Source organism: Eublepharis macularius, chromosome 2 (assembly GCF_028583425.1).
Source record: "Eublepharis macularius isolate TG4126 chromosome 2, MPM_Emac_v1.0, whole genome shotgun sequence".
In the NCBI taxonomy this organism is placed as follows: Eukaryota; Metazoa; Chordata; class Lepidosauria; order Squamata; family Eublepharidae; genus Eublepharis; species Eublepharis macularius.
In genome coordinates, this window is record NC_072791.1 from 82688010 (window position 1) to 82702608 (window position 14599).

The following is a 14599-nucleotide window of genomic DNA, read 5'->3' on the forward strand; positions in this document are numbered from 1 at the left end:
AGAAACACCCAAGCTGTTTCTTCAGCAAACCTGGTAGCTTTCCCCATCTGGTCCTCAAAGCGTCATCAAGCATCAAGTACCCCTATAGTCCACCATAGGAAGACCTATTAAGCCTCTCCCAATTCCATTGCTGACCTCCAGAGAAACCCATTAAGTCATTGTTGAGGGGCAAAGGTAACAACCTGCCCCAGGGAGCATTTTGCCCTCTATCTCAACTCCCTAGCCACCAGTGCATGTGTGTGTGTGTTCTTGATCTGTCCACATGCCCCCAAATCCATTTGGGCCTCTTCTCTGTGAAATGCTGATCAGTTAGCCGCTGCCTCTGCGGACCTCTATCCTCAAGACTGGTAACGATCGCCTTCCCTGAACCTATTGCATCCTCCCCTTTTTCCTCCTCGATTTTCTCTGTTAGTCTTGTATGTGTGTTGTGTGTGACTTCTGTACGTTTGCTAGTTTGGTGTAGTAGTTAAGAGCTGCAGGACTCTAATCTGAAGAGCTGGGTTTGATTCCTCACTCCTCCGCTTCAAGCATCACAGCTTCTTGGAGCTCTCTCAGCCCCATCCACCTCACAGGGTGATTGTCATGAGGATAATAACAACATACTTTGTAAACTGTTGTAAGTGTGGCATTAAGTTGTCCTGACGAGTGGTATATAAATTGCATGTTATTGTTGTTGCTATTTCTCTTTAATTAAAAAACCCTTTTCCAGTTGAACATCTGCCTGACTTATTTCGAGAGTTCCCTTAAGGAAATAATCCCCATAATCATAGGAGGAAAATCCCAGTTACCGCCTCTCATTTGTCTCCTTTAAACTAATTCCCTCAACTAATTAGGGGACTGCCTCGTTGGGTAAAGTATTTGGATAAGTCATGAAGGTCTGTTCAAAAGCCAGTACTGTTTTATTCAGATGGGCAAGATTTTTCTCTCAGGAAAGTGTTCTTAAGACTGCAGCCATGGTTAATAAAATACCACTAGGTCTGTATGAATTTGTATTATTGTGTTAAGGAGAATTTTGAAAAAATATTTTGTCTTTTTTATCATTGAGCTACTGCGAATAAGTATATAAAATTTCACAGGATAACAGTTCTGTTCTGCTCTCTTCCTTACGATGCTGCGTTAGCTACATCACATAATCTTGAAAGTGCTGCAACAATGGAAGCCACAGACTTGTTTGACAGGGATTGTCCCTTGGTGGGCTTCTTTCCTTGCCACGTGTGCTCATTTGATAAACAGAGCTCTTCAGCTCCACGAATGTCAATTTGCATTTTAATTAACTTCATGTGGAAAGCAGGGTGGTTGTTTATTTTTTTTTTTCAATTTATATACTGCCCATCCCCGGGGCTCTGGGCGGTGAACAGTTAAAATCGATAAAAACAAGAAGTAAAATCAATATACAACAATAAAACAAATTAACAAAGTGCAGTGGTGGGGAGAACCCTCCCCCACCCCAAAGGTGGGAGGCCGATATGGCACCGCTCCTTTCAATCACCGAATGTCTGGTGGAACAGCTCTGTCTTACAGGCCCGGCGGAACGATAATATGTCCTGCTGGGCCCGGGTTTCCATCGACAGAGCGTTCCACCAGGCTGGGGCCAGAACTGAAAAGGCCCTGGCCCTGGTTGAAGCGAGGCGGGCTTCCTTAGGGCCAGGGACCACAAGTAAATATTTATTCGCTGATCGAAGGGGAACGTACAGGGAGAGGCGGTCCCGAAGATATGCCGGTCCCAACCCACTCAGGGCTTTAAAGGTAAGAACCAGCACTTTGAACCTGATTCGGAATTCAACTGGAAACCAGTGCAGCTGGCGCAGGACAGGTGTGATGTGTGACTGGTAAGGTATACCAGTCAGGACTCGTGCCGCCGCATTCTGGACCAGTTGTAGTTTCCGGATCAGGCCCAGGGGTAGCCCAGCGTAGAGTGAGTTACAGTAATCTAGCCTGGAGGTGACCGTTGCATGGATCACTGTAGCCAGGTCCTGGGGCGTCAGGTAGGGGGCAAGTTGCCTGATCTGACGAAGATGGAAAAATGCAGACTTGGCAACCGCCATGACCTGGGCCTCCATCGATAGGGAGGCATCCAGGAGCACACCCAGACTCTTTACCACTGGCAAAATTGCCAGTGGTGTCCCATCCAGGGCAGGGAGCTGGATCCCAACATCTGGCAGCCCCCGTCCCAGATGCAGGACCTCCGTCTTCACTGGGTTCAATTTCAGCCTGCTCTGTTTCAACCATGCCATCACAGCCTCCAAAGCTCTGGCCAGATTGTCTGGGGCCGTGTCTGGCCGGCCGTCCATCAACAGAAAAAGTTGGGTGTCATCTGCATATTGATGACAACCCAGCCTGAACCTCTGCACCAACTGGGTGAGGGGGTGCATATAGATGTTAAATAACACCAGGGAGAGTATCACCCCTTGGGGAACCCTGCACACCAGAGGGTGATGGGGCGATAGATCTCCCCCGAGCACAGAGTTGTGTTCTCCTGTTTACTTACTGTTTTATTTTGAACAGTATATTGTAATAAAGAAAGCATGTGTTCTTTATATTAGTGCTTTAAATGTATTTCTTTGTTCACAACTTGCTTATCTCTATGCCTGACCTGAAACATGTCATAAAATAACGTGTTAATTAAAGACTGGGGGATGAGGGAACAATGGGTTGACTGCTTCTCTGAAGGCTGTATGAGCTAAGCCTGGACTACAAAAGCAGGACTTTCATTTAAATTCACCTTGTTTTCACTCCATCTGATATCTGACATACATAATTAAAAATCCAATACAAATCACCATTTCCACCCCCATCTTTGCTCAAGTGAGGAATATCAAGGAATAATGTTTTCAGAACATTTATATGAACAAGAGAGTCCAGTTCCCTGAAAGCTGCTTTAGCTTAGCAGCTAGGTGACGGAGGAACAAGCAGAGATCTCCCTGTTCAAATCTGTTCTTCCTGAGCTGTGACCTCAGTCCACTGGCAGAGCACAGTGGCTAGTAAGCATATCTGTTGTGAACCAGCAGCCCCAGCTGTGAGTGCCCTAGTGAGTGCTCTGAGACGATCCATAACCATTTATCCCCCCGCAATAAGGGAGAGGGGGATAACACCAGCTGTAAAATGTTGCAGTAGCCTGTGTAATATATATATTACAGGCCTTAAATAGTGTTTTTAATCTGGGTTCTTGGTTGTGACCTACTGGATTTGCCACAGCGAGACTACAGTTTAAACAAATTTGTGCAGGGACTGTGTGTGGGAGTGTGTATTAGTAAAATGATGCCTTTGTGCATTAATATTATGATCTGTGCTCCAGTGAGTAATATGGGACCTGGAGCTGAATAGGCACAGTGAATTTGTACTCAGTCACGGATTGGCTGTAGCATCCTTAAGGCAAGTCAGTTTCTCTCAGCTTCACTGCATTCCACTGTAGCTAAATCCCTGGATTCCCTTCCACAAATAGATGTTATCACATCCTCACCCAGAGATACCGTCTATAGTTTTAAAATGCTTCAAGGTGCTGAGGCAGGACACCACTACTGTGTTTCCTCCAACAATTTCTCTCTCTGCTTTCTGTGGCAGCAGGAGACAGAAGAGAAGAGCAGCTGCATCCTAGCTCAGCATCTTGGAACACTTAAAACTACAGATGCCATTTCTGGGTGAAGACCCAGCAACCATGAGGATGAAGAAGATATCAAACATTCTTCTGTATGTTTCTGAACCTTAGGGACAGGATGGGCTGTCCGTACATGAGGAGGGCTTGCCAGTGCCACCAAGACCCCCAGACTGGGGTTTTGTGCCTTTAACAAGTACACAATAGGCAGAAGTTCAAGTTTTCCTAGGCATGCAGATGCCATGAATAGGAAGGATTAATAGAGAGGTCATTTCTCCATATCTTGCAGCTGTATGGCAAATGAACCGGGGGTAGGGGGCTGGGAGCAGGTAACTATGTTTTCAGAAGCTAAAGTTTCCAGTTTGAGTCTCCTTTCGTGCATTTATCTCCATAAATATTTCCAAACATTTAATTAGATGAACTGTAACTACAAGGGACATAACTCCTGTGTTGGGTTAAATTTCAAATATTCGACTATTAACCCCGCAGCTGGGGTGGAAGTCACCTGTAGAAGGCGAGTGCGGGAAGCGCGCGCGTTGTGTGGCGGCGAATGTATGGCAAAATAGTCTTCGGCGCGGGCTTCGCTCTTCGCCCCCTCGGATCCTGAAGATGTCGCTCTCGCCCCAATCCGCGCCGCGTGTGGGCGAGCAGCGAGGAAGCCGCGATCCTTGCTTTGCATTGCCGCGCGACTGAGTTTATATGGTAATACGGAGGCGGAGCTAAGGCGGGAGGCTTTCTTGTGGGAAACGCGTGTTGGACGAAGCGCTGATCTTCTTGACTCGCCGATTTCGACGGACCCTCAAGATGTGAACGGGCTTCGCGGCTGCTTTGTGGCGTGGAGTGTCGCGCTTTGTCTGGGCGGCGCAGTCCGGGCCGCGCAGTCTCTTTTCGAGGCGGAACATGCTCTAAAAGTGTAAGTTCGTTTCGGTGCTTTACTTTGCTGTCTTGCCACTTTCCAGGTTAGCGCCTCTGCCGCTCTCTCCCAAGAGGGCTTCGTCGTCTTCCCCTTGGATGTGATAGCTGTAGCAGAAACGACTTGAGCAGGTCCCAGAGTCATGAGGGATCAGGAGGATGCCGGTTTGCAACCCAACAGATCCAGACTTTAGAAAGCGCTGGTGTATTTCGAGCTTCTGGCCACTTGAAAGGAAGTCTGTTTGGAATCAACGGGGCTTACTTCTTAGTAAACAACAGGATTAGGATTGCGTCTTCCAGATTTATCACTATTCCCCTTCCCGGTTTCCAACTCTCCAGGACTGCCCTTGGCTCTGGAGTTACGAAGTGAACCACAAATCTTTCCCTGGGGGTAATTTGGTAAGGAAAAGCCACTTCCTGTTTATAGGTAAAAAGGAGGTGGGGAGCACTGAGCGATCTTGCGGCTGCCTGCAAATATTTCTTAGTGTGTCTCTGTTTAAAGACTCTCTGTGGGCTGGGTTGTAAAATGCTGCAGAAATTGCTCACAAGGAGAAATGCTTCCATAGAAAATGCGGGATGGGTTTATGGTTTTTCACAGGGAAACGGGGATGACTCTATACAGAAACACAAATTGTCTTGGGGAGGCCCCAGTGGATGGTAGACACGTGTGTGTGTGAACTTGTCATTGCATATGTGTTGTATTTAACATTGTGCTGTGTACTGAATGGAAATCTGCCCAGCAGATAGGGGCATCCCTAAGGGCACAGCCGCTTGAAATAGGGGGGAGGGGATTCCTTTGTTTCTGTTTCCTCTCTCATTGGTGCCATGGCGAGCGGAGCAGAATGCTGCGCCGGGAGGGCTGAGGAAGAGCCGCAGCAAGAAGGGGGAATCCCCGCCCCTCATATTTGAATGGAATAGCTTTGCTCCTTGAACGGTTGCCTTCATTTACCCGCCCTCCCCCTTAGGAAAAGAGTATTCGATTCTTCTCTTCTCTCCTGAGGAGCTTTGTGATAATGCAAAAGTTTTTTTCTTTTTCTTTCTTTCTTGAATCTGAGTGAGGAAAAGGATGCCCTACTGCTGGGTCCAAGGCTCTGAGCGGAGAGAGGCAGGAGCGGCAGGCATGGCCTTTGTTGACAGCACCTGCCTCTAATAATTGCCTCCACCCTTTGTCAGTTGCATTTTCTGTGTCTTTCTTTGCCTCTGATAAGGGATCTCCCATTTTAAATTCAGCCAGTGGGCGGAGCAGCCCTTTAACTCTTCGTCTTCCATACTATAGTGCTGGTCAGAAAACCATGAGGAATTGATGAAGCAGGAAGTGGTTAAGATCTGATCTGGGCTGCAAATCTTGAATAAACCTCCTTCTCTGTCTCTCTGACTCCATGTCCTGCTACCCATTATAATGGTGACAATTGCAATGGTCTACCCTAAAGGGAATGTGGCAAGGATTGCTGAGGTCATGTACATGAAGTGCTTTCAGCACTTAGATAAACATATTAAATAAGGTAGTGGGGGATGGTATGCTGCAGCACTTACAGTGCAATCCTAAGCAGAGTTACTCCGGTCTAAGACCATTGATTTTAAAGGGCTTAGACTGAAGTAACTTTGCTTAGGATAGCTCTGTTAGAGTGTTAAATTAGAATCTGGGACATCCCCTTTCTAATACCTACTCTGCTTTGAAGCTCAATGGGAGCCTCTTGTCCAATCACTCACTCTCAGCCTACTCAATCTCACAGGATTGCTGTGAGGATAAAATGGGGTTAGGAGTTAAGCATGTACACTGCCCCACACTCCTTTGGAACAAAAAATTTGAATATTTTAAAATGAGTATATAAAATGCAAAAGTAAAGCAGATTCTTACAAAATGCCAAGAACCTTCACAAACAATGAAGGTTCATTGCCTTTTGTATTTTCTGTCTCTGTAATACAAATGCCAAACCTACATTGGCTAGACATACATTTGATTTTAAAATCACTTCTGTTTGCATTAATAATACTAGAGTTGATGGAAAGTGCTCTTAGTAATTTGGGAGAAAGTGACAAGAAAGTATATGGCTATAGGTTACAGTACAGGAAAAAGGAAATGACTGAGCAGCCCTGGAAAAGCTAAAAGTTGGAACTTTCTGTTCCAATATAACCAAGCAACAACAAGTGTGAGAAAGGTGGTAGTGAACTCTTTCAAGTACTGTGCACAAAACAGTTTTATTATTAGTAGTAATAATAACAACAACATTTGATTTATTTGCTGCCCTTCAGGACAACTTAACACCCACTCAGAGCAGTTTACAAAGTATGTCATTATTATCCTTACAACAATCACCCTGTGAGGTGGGTGGGGCTGAGAGAGCTCCCAGAAGTGGTGACTTACCCAAGGTCACCCAATTGGCTGGGGAGGAGTGGGGAATCAAACCCAGCTCTCCAGATTAGAGTCCCGCCTCTCTTAACCATTACACCAAACTTGCTAACATGTGGTCCTTGGACCGAACACTATCCCTGTTGTGCAAAGTCGCTTGATGAAGTGTGGATAATGCTGAAACTTACAGGATTGGGACCAGGCCCACCCTACTCCATGATCAATTGATACCAGGTCAACCCATTTTCTATACTTTGACTCATACTTATGTGGATGAAAACAGGCACAATCAGATTTAACATGTCTGATATATGTGAGACTTCCTATCACAATGCTGCTATTTTAGACTAGAAACAAGGTTTTCACGCACCTGTTGGCTTTGGAGTTCGTCCAGTGAATAATCAGAATTTGTTCTTCATTTGCAGTACTGCAGGATCCTCAGACTGTAGTCCTGATTATTATTTGGCTTGGCTTTAATTTGATATGGTGCCTTGCATGGTAAATAAAGAGCCTGTTACAAAGAACTTACACTGTAAAAGATTATATCAAGTAGTGGATAAAAGAGATAAGCAAGGAGGAAAACAGTTTTATTTTGTGTGAGCTTGCATGGTATACATTGTGTCCTGCTAGTATTTGATTGGCTCAAGAATTGCCTTCATTAGTGTTATGGAACTGATGAAAGGTCTCAGACACATGGCAGCAGAAGATGATGGTTGAATGGGAGAAACTGCAGAGAAGAGAATGAAAGCTTTAGAACAAATGAGAGGGGAAATTGGTAATGCTGCAGAGGCTCGACAGTCCCGCCCCCTTCCATCTAATGACTATGATTACTTACCCTAGGTCATGTCATTACAATGTATATCTTCCTGCCCCTGCCAGCAGCAGCAGCCCATTGTGTGGTTTGGTTGGGGTGCAATATAAATGGGATAAGCGATCATAGTCATTAAAAAAGAAGTGCAAGAAAGTGCAACAGAAAGGGCAGAACCACACAGCACCTGTAGTTATACTGAAGGAGTATAGACAGGTATACAAAGGAGGCAAAGAAATATGGAAGGCTGTCTAGGATTGGGGGAGGGGGGTTCTGTAGAGGAAAAATCTGAAAGGACATGTTACAGAGAATTTGTACAGAGAGAAGCAGAAAACAACAGCAGCCTGAATGCCAGATGTGATGGTAGAGGGGGATGAAGACTGAGGCTTGGTCTACATATGAAGTGAAGAGATAGGAAGGACTGTACCACTTTAGATTACAAGTGTGCGAGGTACTGTTTTTTTAAAAAAAATCCTATAAGTAACATGTAATCCAACAAGCGCTGGGCTAGAGTCTTTTTGCCAGATGTGATAATTTTTACATGCAAGCAGTTCTCAGCATGAGTGAGCATTCAAAATTGGGATCCCTCACTTATAGTTTGAAATGATATGTACCATTTGATGAAACATCATTCTTCTGGTTTCATCAGTACTACATATCATAATAATTGTTATTCAGAATTATTCCTTTTTGTTTGTTTCTTTAAAATGTAGCTTCTTAATATGCAAGTAACAGGTACGGAGCACTGAATTTACTTTCAAGAAGTTACAAAGGAAGGAGTTGGTTTCCACTGGAGTCTCTCACTAAAAGAAAAAGAAGGCAGGAGGCAGTTTTGAAAGTTAGAGCATCTAAACTGGAAGAGTGCATTGCCCCCCCCCCCCCGGTAATTGATTTCTTAACCTACTCCCAGATATGCTGGTTGTGCAAACTGCTGGGTGACTGATGTGAGCTGTGCATGTGTGTGCAGCCACTAGTGCCCATCATTTTTCTAGTGGGTATTACCTGATCATTTTATTACAATTTATTTTACTGTTTATGTATTAATTGTATTATTGTATGCTTTTTAGAACTGGTCTTTGACCATAATAAATCATTCAGATTCAGTACATGTAAGCAGCTTGCCAGAATATACATGTGAAACTTTGCAAACATGCTCCTAGAAAAAACTTGCTGCGTGTGGATCCATGTTAATTAGACAACCTTGGATCTTGAGCGCCAAGCAAAAGGATTAAAGCTGCTTTTTGGATACGAGTGTTGCTCCAGATGATTATCTCAGCATGCATCTAATATAAAAGGGGCATGCAGCACAAGAACAACCTGTTGTGGTTTTCTACTTTCCCTCTGTGAGACTGATCAGCAGTTGTCTTGATGACATTTTAAACCACCAAGAGCTGATAGCTTGCCAGAAGATGCAGTGCAGTGTCACTGGGCGCAGAGTGCTGGAGACTGAACTTGGGATCTTGTGAATGCAAAGCATGTATTCCACTATAGAGCGTGCATTTGCTTTTTCCTTCTCTCTGGTATATACACACACATCCTCTCCCTCACCTCCCTCCACCAGAACATTCTGAAGGCATGCTAAGATATAGAACACATGAAACTGCCCTCTACTGAATCAGATAATCCGCAACAGGTAATCTCGTGTCCAGTCTAAGTAGCAGCTGCTAGCCACAGTCTCAAACAGAGATATCTGTTGCCTTATTCCTGCCACTTGAAAGCCTTCAACAGGAGTTGCCAGTGACTGAACATAACTTTCTGCATGCAAAGCATAAGCTTTATGCAGAACTGCAGCACCACTGCAAGAGGCTTCTCTTGAATTATAATAGAGCCCAAAGAAGTCAAGGATGCCATTTATCACTGTAAGGGAAAAAATCAATTGGTTGTCCTCTGGCCTTTTAAGAGGAAAAACATGTCTTCATGGTGCTAGATTCGAGCCACTACCATAAAATCAACAGGAAGTTGGTCTGTGATAACCAAATCACTGACTTGGGTGAGCTTCCTCTCTAAAGATCCTGCCGAGTGTTGCAAATACAGTCTTTTAGTGTATGTTTCATAAAAGAAATCCTTTTTGTCCTTATGACGTCCCCCTTCCTTTTTTGACTTAAACGACTTAAATGGCAGTAGAGGCTTTTTTAAAATTCAAAAATAATAAAATATTTTATTTTTTAGGTAATTCAATATAGATAACTCTGATGTAAAATCGGTACATGCACAGACTTAAGATCTGATGTTTCAGACTAATGAAAGTTTCTTAAGCTCTTCATAGTTGCTTAAATCTTTATGCAGAGAGGCTTTTGTTACAGTGTTTTCCCAAGCACTCTAATACGCATTCTTTGAGTATTTTCTTACTCTTTTGGTTTCAAGGAGGCTGGTACCCTCTTTCCAGTACTCAAACCTCTTCTCTTGATACACCAATACTCATCTTGAGTTTTTAACTGACTCTTAAGGTCTCCAAAGACAGTTTCTAAACACAGCAGACCAGGGATCTCTTTACTCTTCAGAGCTAACTCCATGTTGATTGGGAAGGGAAATTCTCCTCTCACTAGAAGATCTGTCCTCTTTCTCTGGTCAGAATGGGAGTCTGCACTTATTTTCCAACTTCCTTGCCAACTTTCTCCGAGTTCTCCTTTCTCTGTTAAACTGTTCTCAGTCAGGTCAGAAATCCTGAAACTGTCAGTACTGGACTCCTCTCAGCAAGGGCTGAAATCAGACTCCCTTCTCCCCAGCATCCAGTTCAGAAGTCTCTTTCTGTTCAGCTCATGCTACCCAATCAAATTACTTGTAATAGCCTGTCCCTCAAGGCTCTCTGTTTCTGTTAAGAATTAACCCTTCACAGTCCTCCAGCTGTGTGAACTGCACTTTTAAGCTTTTAAAAAGTGAAGTCCGTTACAGTTCTCTTTAAACATATTAATAACTGAAAGAAATGCTTCTGACTTCCCAGTTATTTTGCAGCTTATATCTATTTTCGGTGTGTTGTGCAACAAAGATACATTATAGCATCAGTATGTGTAAGTTAACAAGATTCTTCAAACCTCAGAGGTAGTGATACATTATTGTAACATCATCCACATTCTTCATTTAATAAGCTCCTCTTCAAATCTAATGAGGAACTGTGCAGCTGGGAGAAGGGGAAAAGGCAGTCTGATAGATCTTGTTGTTCATTCTCTCTGCCCTGCACCCAAGAGTTGCAGTTCAGTCTGAAGCTCCTGTTTCCTGCATAATCTTCCTTCCATTGTAAACGTTAGGCAAAAATGTCATTAGTAGCATAAAATGCACAGGCAACTGCATTTCTAGAGATTTTTAACTGCTTCTTAGTGTCTCTTATGTCCAATTCACAGAAGATTTGTGAAGGGATACCATTTAGGAGAGAGGGCAGCCTACATTTCTGGCAATATCACTGCTTGTTCATACTGTAATCAACAAATAAATGGGCCCATGTCAAAGGTCTTTGCTGCTTATTTTGCAAATGGACCTTGTGCATCCAGGGCCGGCGCACCCATTGAGGCAGGTCTGGCCCCCGCCTCGAGTGCTGGGGCGCTGGAGGGGGCGCTGGGGGCGGGGGTGTGTGCTGTGGAGCTGGCAGCGGCAGTGCTGGTGGCTGAGCAGGAGGGATGGGAAGCTGCTTGCGCACCACCCTGGCTGCCTGCCATGCCTGGCCTGCAGCTGCTGCAGTCTGCCAGCCCTCCCACCCCGCACTGCACTAGCCGCCAACACACGCCCCCGGCTGGGCGCAGTAGCCACGGGCTAGGCATGGCAGGCAGCCAGGGCAGCGTGCAGAACCACCCCAGCTATCCGCTGCACCTGACTGGGAGCGCGGGCAGCCTCCGTGCGCCATACCAGCCCTCGCCGGCCAATGAGGCCAGCTTGCTGCATGATGACGTCACACACAGTGATGTCATCACGCAATCCGGGGTGCACACGTAGGGACAGCTTTGGGCACCAGAAACCCTGGCACCATCCCATGTGTATATCTAAATGTGGTTCTTTGAATCTTGCTGACAAAATTGATCACCTTCTATCATTTCAGAGGGGGAAATTTTTACCACCACCACTGTGCCCCTCCATTGCTCGAGTGCTTTCACTTTAAGGTTAATTGGAAGCTATTCTCTGCTGCAGACTGTATGCTCTAATAAACTGACAAGAAGCAGGTTTGCCAACAAGCCTGGACAAAGACTGGATTTGGGTCCAGTAGCACCTTAGAGAACAACTAGATTTCCATGGTGTGAGATTCTAAGGTTCAAAGCTCCCTTCATCCCTTTAACAGAGGCTTAATGTGTGGAAATCGGCAGTTTAAACATTTCATGGCATAGAAGTTAATAACATCCCATTAAGCCTCTATTAAAGGGATGGACATTTTTCTCCAGGCTGCTTGCCAGTGCTAACAGGAAGAAAATTTCCTTCTTCCAATAGCAGTTTTCAGGTTCCAAACAGTCTTAATTTGTTTAAAGAATGCTTACACCATAGAACAAGTTGTTACTTATCAGAATAATGCCAATTCTTCAGTGCCACACTGTTTGAAAAGGTAGATTTGGGGGATGGGAGGGAAGCACTTTACTGCCACCACATTGTGCTTAGTTAAGCAAGAAAGAATCTGCTTAGCCACAATAGGGGTTTGGTCACATGATTTAAAAACAAACAGGGGCTTTGTGCTTTTGGTTAACTATACTTAAAAATTATATTGCTTGTTTAATGTTTGTTTTAAAATATTCATACCATACCTACTAACCCAGATGCAGTTACTGCACTCAAGTCTATAGTCAGAAGGGTTTTTTGGGTGTGTGTGTGTCATAAGTACGGTTGCCATATTCCTGCTGGGGGCAGGAGATCTCTTCCCAGGAGCCATTGTCTGCTGACTCTCCAGTGGCAAGAAGGAGGTGGAAAAGATCCAGCAATAGCAAGACATCAGTTAATTCCAGGTTTTCCCAGAAAGTGATGTCATTCTGTTCCTGATAGCACTCCCCCATGCCGCCCCCCCCCCCAAGACTCCCTGGGAGCCCTAGTTGTGAACATGTAATGGAGAGTAAAGTTGCCTGGGCCCATCACCACACATCCTCCCTGAATACATTGGATGCTGCCTGACAATATCATAGGGCCAAACTATAAGTGACAAATGACACAGGTTGGACACTTGTCAGCTTCTCTCAAGTTTTGATGGGAAATGTAGGCATCCTGGTGTTGCAGTTTGGTTCTCCAACTGCTATCCAATGGACTTTTCAACTGTCACTTGTCCAACATTCTGCCAAGCTGGCTACATTTCCCATCAAAACTTGAGGGAAGCTGACAAGTGTCCAACCTGTGTCATTCGTCACTTGTAGTTTGGCCCACAGGTGAAGTCTGGTGATGTCACATTGCATGCTAGTATCAATAGTAGTACTTCCATATACTGCTAGTGCCCCATAATAATTGTGAATGTATGTTTAGGCCTGTCAAGAGCCAGCATGGTCAGGCAAAGATTTCCTCTGGACTCCCTTACACTATCCAGACACATCCTAGACTGCATATGAAAAAAAATTGACTTGCCTGGCTCCATGGGTTCCCAAGATTAACAGGTCTTTAGGGTTTTATTCATCTGTGTCCTCTCCCTCCAATCATGTAGCTTGTATGAAAAAACAGGCTATTCATATGACTCTCTTCCCAACAATCAGGTTGTCGTCTTCCTCAGGCTTCTAGCTGCTGTTCAGAGAATGAGCTCCCAAACCTGAGTCTGAATGCCAGTGCCTCCCACATAGGTCACCATCATTAGTGATCTTGAAGCATACCCCCAGCCCACAGTTCCATTTTTCTATTCCTAAGTCAAATTCCCCTTTGAAAATGTAGGAGGAACTCCCAAAATAGTATAAATCTCACTCTGCTGTGTGAGGAGAGAAACAAATAAGTAAGAAAGGGCCCAGACCAGATGAAAATAAATGTGCTAAGAAAGGAGTTAAGTGAGTTGTCTGGCACCCTCCCCGCATGTCTTCTCAGAAAATTCAGACCAAAACTTAATGCATGCTTTCCCTTGTATCTTCCCCATTGAAAAGGGCTAGCGACTTTGTTTCAGAGAGCACACTCACACAAATATCCCCTGGAGATGCAGATCTGAGAAAATGCCCTGTGATATATTATTTTGCTTAACAGTTCAAACTGAACTGCATCGACTAGTGTAAGGTCAATAGCTGGCTGCACTATCAGTGATACCTTTAGCATTTCTTGCTTGCTTTTCCATGCATGTGTGCTAGGCCTAAGAGATGCACCTGAACTTTCCCCTCTTGTAGATATTGCTTTTAGAAAGCTTAAGCAGGTGGGCTTGAGATCTGAAAAAGTAGTGCTTCACCCAATTTCTGTGACTACAGCCTCACATGAAATTTGTTCAACAACATGTATAGAAAAGCTGCTCCAAGCACACTTGTTCTACAATACAAGGACCATGTGGACAGGGCCGGCGCAACCATTGAGACGGTGAGGCAGGTGCCGCGGGCACTGAGGTGCCGAAGGGGGCGCTGAAGGGGGTACCAGGGGTGGAGGCGTGCGCCACGGAGCTGGCATGCCTGGCCTGCAGCTGCTGCAGCCAGTCAGCCCTGCGCCACCGCCGCTGCCACCACCAAGACACACCCCCGGCCGAGCGCGGCAGGCATCAGGGGTGGTGTGCAGGACCTCCCCAGTCACCCACCGTGCCCGACTGGGAGTGCGGGCAGCCTCTGCGTGCCATCCCAGCCACCCGCTGGCCAGTGGGGCTGGCTTGCTGCATGATGTCATCATGCAGTGACCTCATCACGCAGTCTGGGGGGCATGCACATGCATTATGTGTGTGCACATAGGGGCAGCTGCAGGCACTAGGAACCCTGGCGCCGCTCCTGCATGTGGACTAGCCCTGAAGCCTCTGTCGAACTGTTGTGGTTCCAGCATCATTCATTATAGATGTGGGGTAAGTGCTAGCTCAGACAGCACCAAAAAGGCA

At 45.3% G+C, this 14599-nt stretch overlaps 1 protein-coding gene across 1 annotated transcript in view; it reads left to right on the forward strand.

Moving 5' to 3' along the window:
• The first annotated feature begins 4330 nt into the window (after positions 1-4330).
• Positions 4331-14599, forward strand: part of TP53I11 (tumor protein p53 inducible protein 11) — a 93010-nt gene continuing 82741 nt past the window's right edge. The window contains exon 1 of the mRNA XM_054972121.1: positions 4331-4505. The gene's annotated coding sequence lies outside the window, so the exon portion shown is untranslated. The remainder of the gene's footprint in view (positions 4506-14599) is intronic.